The following is a 10,274-nucleotide window of genomic DNA, read 5'->3' on the forward strand; positions in this document are numbered from 1 at the left end:
TTCCCTAAAATTTAGGAGAGCAGTTTTTCAAGTGTTTTAAGTACAGCTTTCATAACAGTGTTCTCTATTATATCTCTTGCTATTTCAAGGAAAAAAACTGCATATCTTAGTGCTTCAATATTTACACACATGGTGATACAAAATAAAGAAGTAGAAAAGCTTACATATATACAGTTTATACATATATATGTATATATATATATATATATATATATATATATATATATATATATAAATATATACATGTACATATAGATAGGGAGGACTCAATTCGATTAAGCCCAAAAGGGTTTCTTAGTTGACTTCCTTTCACATTTTTTACTTATTTGTACTTATATTGTCTTGTTCACCTTGAAATACTATGTGATGAAACAAATAATAATAATAAATATATCTTTTAAGAAGCTGCAACATCGGTGGCTCAAAAGTTTGTGATCCTGAAAGTTTGAGACCGGCAGGACTATCTGGTAGCTGGATCGAATCACTTTCCGATTCTTCTTCAACTTTAGTCCCATTTCTAATCCCTTCGGGGGAAACTTCCATCAGCTTGTCATTTTGGATTGATGAAGCGTTCGGCACGTCGCTACCAGAATTGGAACAAACTTTTCTGTCTTCTTCTGCCTTCAGGAGGTTATCGTCTTGTAAGCCTTTCCTGATCTGGTATAAGTTAGACTGTACTTAACTCGGAGGTAAGATGGAGGCTTTCATGTCCATAATGAGACTAGAGTAGGGATCTGAATCGGCTACAGGGGCTTGGGATTCCAATTTATTGTCTCTGTCTGATGTTTCGTCATCTTCCCAAGTCTCTTACAAATTTAAGTCTTCTGGAGGTCTCTCTGGGAGCTGTTCCATGTTGGACACCATAGGTGGTTCTGTCGATAAAAGAGTATGAAAGAAAATTACTAGATAGGAATACACAAGCCATGTAGACGTAAGAACTCTGCATAAAGTGTAGATCATGCATGTTACATTTGAAGACTCAAATGAGTCAACGATAGCCAATAATTTTAAGGGCAAAAACGGATTGCTTTGGGTGATAGGAGGGGGTGGGGGATTAACACTTTCTTGGTGGGAGGGAGTCAGAGCCACAGACAGAGATCTAAGAACATTTAATGATTTCCCTAACTTATGTAATGTCAGAAATGTCAATTTTTTAAATTTTATTTATAACCCATCTACTAGTGAAATGTCTAGTATTGTTGTATCAACTACAGTAGTTACAGAATATTATTATAAAATGTAAAAAAAAATGTAAAATTTTTTGATTGCAATAGATTTACAAGCTATATTACAATGGAAAGACATGAAGGAAAAATTCATAAAAAAGATGACTTTAGAAACAAAGCTTAACAAACCTCAGTTAATTTGTTGTGAACGGTTGAAAAACAGCGTTATTAGGCCAGGCTGGATTTTTTTTGCCACTTTTAATTTGTAAGGGAACGACCCATTAATTTGCCGAGGTTCATCGGTTTAGAGTGACAAGACTATTTAGTCTAATACTTTAACCATTTAGCTGAGTTCCTCAGATCCAGCACAAAATCACAAAAAAGATATTTACCTGTCTCAAATGACATGTTTACAGTGGTAGTACAAATTTGTCAACTTTTGGATAGATGGTGTCTAATTTTCTTTCAATGGGTGCAAGGGTGTTGTTGTTTTAATATCAAGTTTAAGGAACATGCTTTGGTTGAGTGAGTTATTAGAATGTAAAGCAATGGGTTAACATTAACATTAAAGCCTGTTCTAGAAGAGCTGATAACATCATCAAGTTAGCCTTTAAAGGAACATACCGGAGGTTTAGCATATTTTAACGGTAAATAGCTTGGAACTGGATCAGCAATTAACCTTGTTCTGGTGGACTACGACATTATTGTGTCTAAAATTCAGCCTACATTTGTCATTTAGGTAGATACTGAAGAAGTGATGGATATGAAGTCATGCTGTCGAGGAAGGAAACTTTCTTTTACAATTTTATTAATTCTTATTCTCATTTCATTATCTGACAATAACACGGACGGAGAAATGTACTACATCTCAAACCTGCACATAATCAGAAAGCAAAGCCAGAATATTAAACTGGAGGGTGGAGTGGAGGCAATAAGTAAGTGTTTACTATTTTGAATACATGTGCTGAAAGTTTCTCCATTTTGTTTATCATTATATTGATGATAACACTAGAGTTTCTGTTAATGGAAAAAAAAAATGCCCAATATCTTTGCATTTGTGTAGCAAGTCAGTCAATTTCATAGCAAGATTTGCTCGGGTAAATGGAGCAACAGAGTTCGGAGTGGGTTTAGTGGTACTGGATATGTGTTTTGGTGGGGTTACAGACAAAATCTATTAAAGAGATGGGGAATCTAGGTCCCACCCCTGGCTGCATCCAAACAGCAAAATACTAAGTAACTAGGTGTTAATTTACACATAAATAACAGGTCTTTAATTGAGATGGAGAACAACACACAATAACTGCAATGTTCCTAAATATTCCACTAAAACCTGCCCCCCCCCCTCCCATCCTCCCAGACCAATTCTCTCCTAGTCTCATTACGTGTAGGGTTTCCAGAAAGATCTGATCTGACTCGGCGTTAATTTTGTTACAAACTTTTTCAAGAGTTTCCTCTAAATATATTTATATTTATATCTCTGGGATTATAGGGAAAGATTATCACTGCACAGAACAAAGCCTTATTTGTCAAAACAAACGTGACACAATGCGCATACAATTTAAGGGAAACCCCCCCCCCCCCAAAAAAAATAATGCACAGTACCATATGGCAAAACTTATGGCAGGTATAATATTGTTTCCAATACACTAGTAACTGCACAGCTACTTTGATGATGGGTAAAAGAGCAATTTGCTTTGCGTGAATACTTATTCAGTTCTAGGAAAAAAGGAACGAGCTTGTTATCCTTACAATATTCACCCCAAAAAAATACTTTACACTAAATCTGAGGACGAAGTACATAAACTTGATGTATTCTTTATGTTATGTATTGCCTTATGTATCACTTGAGTGACTCTGAATGGCACAAGCTAGATTGTACCTGACTTGAAGGTAGTAGCTTTATCCCTTTGTGTCCTGTATATTTGTCTTGTTTGTGTCTTGTTTTGTGTTATGTATTGTTTTGAGCAGTACATGGTATGCATTCATTTCAGAGTTGGAGAATATTCCTCACTTGACTCCCAGGGTTTGAAAGGTACAGTTGTACAAGACTGGCTGTGTCATTTGTGGGCGTGGTGTGTTGGTTATTATTGCTGTTGTGGTAAGACCCTGTGAGGGCACTAAGTTGTATTCAGGCTTGTTGAGATGCTTGAAGCTTAGCCTGCGAGGCCAACATTTTATATGCAAAAAAACATATATTACTTATTGTCACCACCTGAGTTAATTTGACCAGTAACCGGTTCTGTGTGGATGTATCGTGGTGCCAGTCTGTACCTGGAGAGCAAGTCAAAGCCCAGTGAAGTAAGTCACATTATTTATCCTTGTTAAGAACATGTGGGGACAGGTGAACAGTGACATTTTGTTTATTGAAGTGTCACTGTTGTTGTGGGGGTTTGTATCCCGACCTAGGCAACTTTGGCTCTAGCCTAGGGGATATGTCAATAATACTTAGTAATATGTGTTACAAGATTATGCAATCAGGGATCACTTTAGAGAGGAGCATTGTGTCTTGGGGTATGGCATGATATTTCAGATACAGAGATTATGTTCTAGAATAATCCTGGCCATTGAAGCTGCCCTAGGGGTAGAGATAGTATGCATATAGTAAGTGTTGTATTGGAGCAGTTAGTGGGGGCATTATAGAATTGGGAGCCTTGTGATAATTTAGGACTTGGTGGTGGGTTTATGTAATTATTTATGTTGTTATGTGTTATGCGTTTTCAATATCCCAAAGGGAAATTCACATCTGCAGGAAGGTTCACTGTGGTTAGGGTTCGTCTTACAAATACCCTCAGGATAATTCCAGAGCATGTATTTAGACAAAATACTAGTTAACGTATTTTGTACCCTGCAGTTCTCGACAATCAGCGGAGCAAGAGAGACAAGGGGTGCTGGCCTAAAGAGAAAGTAGCCCAAAAGACGGGAGCTGGTGAAACAGTGACAGCGACCTGAAGGTTACCAAACTTTTGGATTGAAATTGTCATTTGAAGATGTGAAAAGAGATCAAGTTTCTTAATTTCTAGAATTTCCTAATGCTATAATTCAATCATTCCCTAATTTGTGATTTATATGAAGGGTGTAATTTCATGAAGGGGTGTTTCAGTCGGTAATTGTATCACTATATTTTTCTGTTCTATACACCCACATGTTCGAGTTCTATATGAACGGGTGTTTCAGTCGGTAATTGTATCACTATATTTTTCTGTTCTATACACCCACATGTCCGCGTTCTATATGAACGGGTGTTTCAGTCGGTAATTGTATCAATATATTTTTCTGTTCTATACACTCACATGTCAGAGTTCTTTATGGAGTCAAGTACCTAGCTGTTATCCTCGCCTAAATTAACAAAGTTAGCATCATTCCCGTGTTGGTCAGGGGAACAGTGACACTTTAACCTTCGGAAAATTCCACTCTCCTCAACTCTGTTGTACTCCATCGCCTTCGGTAAGACTGAATATTACTAAGTGATATTCCATCATGGTTAGGGATACTTCTTTCCGGGGGTGGGGTGGGGATGGCGGAGACAAAAAATTTAACAACTGCACTCATTCAATACAAAAACTTGGCATCAATTCCATATAAGTTAGGTAACATTCTCGCTTGTGAACTACCATAAATAGAACATTTTCACCAAATTTAAACGTCCCTGATTTATGCTTGACATGATCCTGTTAAACGCGCTCGGGTTTATTTAGCAGCGAAGTAAATCTTTGTACGCAAGACCGACTCATTGGTTAGTTTTGAAATTCATTCCAACTTTCTTCGCACATGACCATATCTGTGACCCGCTCGCAAACAATAGTCCTACAACCCACTGTCTCCAGCATACTGCTACCAATAATTTTATACAATGCGAGCATCATATCCATCTTGTACTCTCAACGTACCAAACCCAAAAGGAAGAAACTTGAAAATGTACCTGGCTCTTCCTCCTTCTGTATGGCTTTATGAGACTGAACGACCCTTTGACCTAACATCTTGATCTCTGCTAACAGTCTCTTCACGGAATCCTCTGATTTTACTACGCTGTCCTTCAACGTCTAAGCAGAAAGAAGATGGATTAATAATCAATCATGCAAATATGGATTATTATACAACACCTAATTGTAGTCTGGTCATTTGATTGGTCAATTGCTTGTTGATTGCATGCAAAATCCGCTCTATTCCACTCTATGAAATAGAACCATGAGTTATACTTTTTTGGTAGCACTTTTTCAATGGTAAGAGAGCAGAGAAACCTGTCTGTTCAAAACAATCGGTTGCATGAGTGCATTTTACCCGTCTTAATATAATATGTTGCATAAAACAAATAATGAATGGTTTCCATTCGTGCAATAGTGCAAATATTTCATTCGTTGAAAGATGTAATTTGTTCCATTCAACTCTGCTGCGCCCGTTGAATGGAACATTCCATCTTTCAACTCATGAAATATTTGCACTATTGCACTCATAACCATTCAATATTTGTATAATAATCAATCATGCAAATATGGATTAATAATCAATCACGCAAAGATGGATTAGTAATCAATCACGCAAAGATGCATTAATAATCATCGTTGCTTACAGATTTCTCTTTTGTTATACAACCCACGGGGGAAATGAATTCCACCCCACCAAGATGGGGAATACTGTATTTTCACTTTCGTTAAATGACGTGTTAAATTTTTCCCCATAAGGTCTGTTCATACCACCGTCTCTTATGCTATTGTCGCGTTACAGAGCAGACGTCACTTACTCTTTTCGTTGGGATCTGGGTAGGAGTTGAAATTTAAGCGCCAATGAATGAGCTGGAGCTTGTGGATTAAACACCAAATGTTTCCTCCCCTACAGCAGTGGGTAGTTTCACTCAACATTCTATTAAACATGAAATGTAGTGTAAGCACTGAAACTTGAAATTTTCAACATGTTACATGATGTTGCATGTTAGTCGCAATTTAACCTTGCATCTCATGATATCAAACACTAACATGTTAGGACAGCCCTTGAACAAAGCAATTAAACATACATTAAAGTAATGAAACTATACTCAAATTGACAGTTGAATGATCCATTAATTAATAGTTTTGTCATCTCACCTTCATTCTGCCATGGATTGCTTCATTAGTCATCTTAATTCCTTGCATACCTTGAAGGTAGCCATCTTTATCAATCATATCTCTCCTGAAACTTGCCTAATAAACTCCCTTGTTATGGGATCTTAGCATCTATTAAGATTAAAACATAAGACAAGATGGCAATCTATGGTACTCATCTCTTTTATGATGGAATGGATCTACAATGAACTTTGACCTTGACCCTAAACAACTGCATAAGTTCTAATTTAAAATTTGTCTCATTATAGTCAACATATCTGTGGTTTAATGACTTTTTCCAACATGCTGACAAGCAGAAAATGGCTACACTTTCTGGGTATTTGACCTTTCACCTATGACATTTAGACAATCACCAAAGATCAAGTTTACAGTACATGGTCAGGCACCTACCCACCAAGTTTGAACCTGATCGGACTAACAGTCTAGGACACACTCTTTTGCACAATTTAGACCAATTTTAACTTTAACTCAATTGACCCATTAACTACAAGCCTAAACAGCTAAATCTGTCTTGCTTTAAACTTTGTCTCTTCATTCTCTACATATAATGTGGTTTAATGCCTTTGTCCAACAAGTTGGCATGCAGAAAATGGCTAAAAACTAATTTTTAGATTTCTTGACCTTCAACCTCTTTGACGTCATCAATCGCGCAGGCATGAGTTACCTGTAATATGGTCAGGCTCCCACCCACCAAGTTTGAACTCGACAGGACTTGGGGTCTAGGAGGAGTCTGCGACATACTTAATTTTGCTCACTCACTCACGCACACACGGACACGCACACTCACTCACTCACATTTTTGATGTGGAGTGAAGTACATTATCTCATCTCCCTATTCATTACATGAAGGGAGATGAGATCAAAACAAACTCAACACAAGGTTACAAACAGTTCTGCTTTACAGCAAGAAATAGATAGTGGTCTACTTTAAAATGCACTGTGCAGTTTTCAGTACAGTCAACTGTTTAGAGTGTAAATTTAAAAATCATATCGTTTAAGCAGCTTGTTTTAGCTGCCCACCCCTCCTTCACTCACCCCCACCCCAAATTGACTTCTATTTACCTTCCCAATCCTTTACAACTTGAGATAGTTTAAAATATCGTTACCAAGATACAGCGTTACCTTTCAACCAGTTACATTTATGGTAAGTAAACATTCGGTTTGGGATTATCCAATAACTTGTCTCAATACATTGCATTTACTTTTCCCAGTCAGTTTCTTATATTTGAATTGTTTTACAAAAGAATAAAACATAGATAATATGTTGCCAGCTGACAAAACCTTGCTTAAAATAAAACATGTTTAGAGAGTGAAACTTACTTATGACTGGTTAAAATGTCCCTGTAACTATCGCTACCACTGGACTCCGTGTTCAGAGATGAGCCATGCTTGTACTCGGACTGAGCCGTATCTCCTAAATTTTCTATAGCGACCTTTTGTTGGGAGAATAAACTGCAGCGGAAGATGAAAGAAAAGAGAACCAACAATGTAGACAGACAGAGGGTGAAAGAAGAAACTAGAGCACCAATGGTGCAGAAGCTCATTCCTTTTCGAGCTTAAAAATGTAGGGCCCACAAAACTTTATGGCCCACCAAATTTCAGGCCATTTTTCAGATTCCACCAATTTTGGGCCCATGAGGGATAACCCCCCCCCCTCCCTCCGTTAGCAGAATCCTGGCCACACCACTGGCTATAATTCCTATTTTCCCCCTTTAAATCCTATTTTACCAACTCTCTCAAACAATACCACTGACCTACCCTATTAAACTTTCTCCCCTCTACCTGAGCAGACCTGAAGCACACCTTGCCAACATTTTGGCTGGCTGCCTATGGCGGGCCATCAGTCTCAAATCATTGGAGATCGACTTATACCGATTTAAATCGACATATACCAGTTTCCTTCGACATATACCAGTTTCCTTCGACTTATACCAGTTTCATTCTACATATCATCGATTTAAATCGACATATACCAGTTTCATTCTACATATCATCGATTTAAATCGACATATACCAGTTTCATTCTTCATATCATCGATTTATTTTACTTATCATCGATTTAATTTGGAATATGTTAATGAGCTAAATCGATGATATGTCGATTTAAATAGGTATATGTCAATTTGAGACGCTAGAAACTGGTATAAGTCCACGGAAATTGACTTCTACCGATTTAATTCGACATATCATCGATTTAAACTGGTAGATGTCGATTTAAATGGACATATCATCGATTTATTTTACATATCATCGATTTAAATCGATGATAAGTAATATAAATCGATGATAGGTAGAATAAATCGATGATATGTCGATTTAAATTGACATATACCAGTTTCATTCTACATATCATCGATTTAAATCGACATATACCAGTTTCCTTCGACATATCATCGATTTATTTTACTTATCATCGATTTAAATCGATGATAAGTAAAATAAATCGATGATATGTAGAATAAATCGATGATATGTCGATTTAAATTGACATATACCAGTTTCATTCCACATATCATCGATTTAAATCGACATATACCAGTTACTATCGACATATCATCGATTTATTTTACTTATCATCGATTTAAATCGATGATAAGTAAAATAAATCGATGATATGTAGAATGAAACTGGTATATGTCGATTTAAATCGATGATATGTAGAATGAAGCTGGTATATGTCGATTTAAATCGATGATATGTAGAATGAAACTGGTATAAGTCGAAGGAAACTGGTATATGTCGAAGGAAACTGGTATATGTCGATTTAAATCGGTATAAGTCGATCTCCAATGATTTGAGACTGATGGCCCGCCATAGCTGCCTACATACCTCAGGCTCAAAGACTTCTAAGAATCGGCAAGTGCTGATTGGCTGTAGGGCTCTCACGCTTACAGTTCAACAGTTAATAACAACTCCCAGTCCTGCTTTAATTCCACTAACAGCCTCTGCAGAGCTTAACCACAAATGTAAACAAACACTGCAGATACTGGGAGACAAATTAAAGGAGATTTTTTTAAACAATGGGGATTAATTGTAATTAATTAACTTTTGACCAAAAATTATTAGGCATCACCTTATTCATACACAATCCAACAATCATCAGTTCAACTTTGAATATGATCCATCAAAATCTTGAGGAGATTGAGATATTTGAAAATATTACAAAGAATGACCCCCGATGACCCCCTAAATGACATTTGACCTCAATTTTCCAAACACTCCTCGTAACTCCTATCCCGAGGAACGTTGTGACCAAGTTTCACTATCACTGGCCATACACTGTACGAACAGGAGCAATTTGAAAATATTGGGCCGGGGCCCGGGACACAAAAGACCCCTAGTTGATCTTTGATCTGAAATTCATGAACACCCTGAAGGTAAAACTTCCATAGTACTATCGTGACAAACCCTCAGCATTGTACCATGGAATCTGTAGGAGAAGAAGCGTTTTGTGTATTTCCACAAAATGGCCCATTACGGCCCACAGGTGACCTTTGACCCCATATTTCGGACCATCTCTGATGGCCCTATACCCAATGGTCCTTGTGTCCAATTTTCATGAAATTCCATCAAACGTTGTGCGAGTGGGAGCGGTTTTACCAATTGTTGACGGATAGAGTGATAGAGTGATAGACGCCGCACTGTAACAATAGCTCACACCAGCATGCTGGTATGAGCTAAAAACCAAACACACTCAATGAATGTAAAAATATGTACGTCAGGAAGCAGGTGGATGGCAAAATACCTCTTGCGGTAATGAGCTTAAAAATCATCCATCACTGATAGCAACAACTGCGGTATGCCTTTTAACCCTTTCAATGCCTTAGGTGCTCTCTTGATCATCCTACAACTTTATCATCAAAGTCAGGGCTCTAAGATTGTCCAAAACTCCAGCAAAATTTGTGCCAAGAGCCAGTAAATATTGAGCAGCTGCAGGAAATGTTAAGGTTTTGATGTACAGTTTTCAAAAAACCACTGAAAAAAAAGTTGCTCTTAAAATTCTGTCAATTCT

The sequence above is a fragment of the Apostichopus japonicus genome, chromosome 19, assembly GCF_037975245.1.
Source record: "Apostichopus japonicus isolate 1M-3 chromosome 19, ASM3797524v1, whole genome shotgun sequence".
Classification (NCBI taxonomy): domain Eukaryota; kingdom Metazoa; phylum Echinodermata; class Holothuroidea; order Aspidochirotida; family Stichopodidae; genus Apostichopus; species Apostichopus japonicus.